This window comes from Pseudophryne corroboree, unplaced genomic scaffold (assembly GCF_028390025.1).
Source record: "Pseudophryne corroboree isolate aPseCor3 unplaced genomic scaffold, aPseCor3.hap2 scaffold_967, whole genome shotgun sequence".
Classification (NCBI taxonomy): domain Eukaryota; kingdom Metazoa; phylum Chordata; class Amphibia; order Anura; family Myobatrachidae; genus Pseudophryne; species Pseudophryne corroboree.
In genome coordinates, this window is record NW_026970547.1 from 191,487 (window position 1) to 194,616 (window position 3,130).

Genomic DNA, 3,130 nt, shown 5'->3' on the forward strand with positions numbered 1-3,130 from the left:
GACTTTTGCAAAGTGTCTCTGTGGCGCAATCAGTTAGTATGTACGGCTATTAACCATAAGGTTGGTGGTTCAATCCCACCCAGGGACCTAATTGACCTTGTTATCAGATTTTGGTGAACTTTAAGTAGACAAGTCAAATTTCATACCCCCTGTTATTGTGTAGGGTACCTGGCCTTCTCTGATGTTATCAGAGTTAGATTTGATTCAGTGATTTTATAAAAAAAGCTAGGAAGCACAATTTAGCAGTGGGTTGCAGAGAAAAAAATATGCTGGCAGAAAAATCCAATTGAGTGATTAAACAGCTCTTTATTTTCTGGCTTTATTTTTATGCTAACAAATTTGTTCTCTGAAAAGTGTCCACAAAGCCAAGTCTCTGATTAACACCTTTGTAAGGATGGTTTTTCACCTATTACTAAATTAAACTTGCTTCATTGGAAAGGCAGCAAGATGCATCCTCATTTCAATGTCTACTGAAATAATACAGGTTGACACCAGGAAACATTAACGCCACTGCATCCTTGCTGCTTTCTCATGTGGAAGTCTGTTTAATGTGAAAACAAGGTGATATCTAATTAGCACACAGGTAAGGAATTAAGAAAATCTTTATTTAAGGGTGAAGATGTTTCTCACAAAATCGTTGCCCCAATGCATCATTGAAATTCAAGCTGGAAAGATGATTTTAATATATCACTTGTACATTTTGTATTGCTCTTCTGGTGACAATGTAGTTTGTTTTTGTCAATTACCATTTTAATAATAGGGTAAAGAAAATGAAGTGGATTTTTGAAAGAAAACAATACTGTCAATATACTATTAAAACAAATTAAAATGGTAAAAGTTATTGTACTTTAAGTAAAAATAAAAGAGCCAAAATATCAATCCCAGTTTTGGAATACTTTAATTAACAAACAAAAAAATGCATATAGCAGAGGATAGTTTCAATCTGCCTACCTCTGGGTTATGGGCCCAGCATGCTTCCATTGCTGTACTCTGCTGCACATGTAAGTGCAAGAGATCCTGAAGCACTCACTCATCATGGGAAAGTACCAATGTGTTTCTTCGTTGGTTGATAGAAGAAACATCTTACAAAAACTCTCCAGATTATTGACTTTATTAAGTTTTTCTAGGAAACGTTTTAGATGAATGCTTATTAGCCTTTGTCAGTATGTACTTTTGCAAAGTGTCTCTGTGGCGCAATCAGTTAGTGTGTACGGCTATTAACCAAAAGGTTGGTGGTTCAATCCCACCCAGGGACGTAATTGACCTTGTTATCAGATTTTGGTGATATTTAAGTAGACAAGTCAAAATTTCAAACCCCCTCTTATTGTGTAGGGTACCTGGCCTTCTCTGATGTAATCAGAGTTAGATTTGATTCAGTGATTTTATAAAAACAGCTAGGAAGCACAATTTAGCAGTGGTTTGCAGAGAAAAAAAATATGCTGGCATAAAAATCCAATTGAGTGATTAAACAGCTCTTAATTTTCTTGCTTTATTTTTATGCTAACAAATTTGTTCTCTGAAAAGTGTCCACAAAGCCAAGTCTCTGATTAACACCTTTGTAGGGATGGTTTTTCACCTATTACTAAATTAAACTTGCTTCATTGGAAAGGCAGCAAGATGCATCCTCATTTCAATGTCTACTGAAATAATACAGGTTGACACCAGGAAACATTAACGCCACTGCATCCTTGCTGCTTTCTCATGTGGAAGTCTGTTTAATGTGAAAACAAGGTGATATCTAATTAGCACACAGGTAAGGAATTACGAAAATCTTTATTTAAGGGTGAAGATGTTTCTCACAAAATTGTTGCCCCAATGCATCATTGAAATTCAAGCTGGAAAGATGATTTTAATATATCACTTGTACATTTTGTATTGCTCTTCTGGTGACAATGTAGTTTTTTTTGTCAATTACCATTTTAATAACAGGGTAAAGAAAATTAAGTGGATTTTTGAAAGAAAACTATACTGTCAATATACTATTAAAACAAATTAAAATGGTAAAAGTTATTGTACTTTAAGTAAAAATAAAAGAGCAAAAATATCAATCCCAGTTTTGATTACTTAAATTAACAAAAAAAATGCATATAGCAAAGGATAGTTTCAATCTGCCTACCTCTGGGTTATGGGTCCAGCATGCTTCCATTGCAGTACTCTGCTGCACATGTAAGTGCAAGAGATCCTGAAGCACTCACTCATCATGGGAAAGTACCAATGTGTTTATTCGTTAGTTGATGGAAGAAACATCTTACAAAAACTCTCCAGATTATTGATTTTTTAATGTTTTTCTAGGAAACGTTCTAGATGTATGCTTATTAGCCTTTGTCAGTAGGCACTTTTTGCAAAGTGTCTCTGTGGCGCAATCGGTTAGTGTGTTCGGCTATTAACCGAAAGGTTGGTGGTTCAATCCCACCCAGGGACCTAATTAAACTTGTGATCAGATTTTGGTGATATTTAAGTAGACAAGTCAAAATTTCAAACCCCCTCTTATGGTGTAGGGTACATGGCCTTCTCTGATGTAATCAGAGTTAGATTTGATTCAGTGATTTTATAAAAAAAACAGCTAGGAAGCACAATTTAGCAGTGGGTTGCAGAGAAAAAAAATATGCTGGCAGAAAAATCCAATCGAGTGATTAAACAGCTCTTCATTTTCTGGCTTTATTTTTATGCTAACAAATTTGTTCTCTGAAAAGTGTCCACAAAGCCAAGTCTCTGATTAACACCTTTGTAAGGATGGTTTTTCACCTATTACTAAATTAAACTTGCTTCATTGGAAAGGCAGCAAGATGCATCCTCATTTCAATGTCTACTGAAATAATACAAGTTGACACCAGGAAACATTAACGCCACTGCTTCCTTGCTGCTTTCTCATGTGGAAGTCTGTTTAATGTGAAAACAAGGTGATATCTAATTAGCACACAGGTAAGGAATTAAGAAAATCTTTATTTAAGGGTGAAGATGTTTCTCACAAATTTGTTGACCCAATGCATCATTGAAATTCAAGCTGGAAAGATGATTTTAATATATCACTTGTACATTTTGTATTGCTCTTCTGGTGACAATGTAGTTTGTTTTTGTCAATTACCATTTTAATAATAGGGTAAAGAAAATGAAGTGGATTTTTGAAAGA

At 34.8% G+C, this 3,130-nt stretch overlaps 1 non-coding gene across 1 annotated transcript; it reads left to right on the top strand.

Annotated features, from left to right (window-relative positions):
• The first annotated feature begins 2,348 nt into the window (after positions 1-2,348).
• TRNAN-AUU (transfer RNA asparagine (anticodon AUU)) lies at positions 2,349-2,422 on the top strand. The gene has a single exon. It is a non-coding gene; the product is annotated as a tRNA-Asn (tRNA).
• Positions 2,423-3,130: the final 708 nt, after the last annotated feature.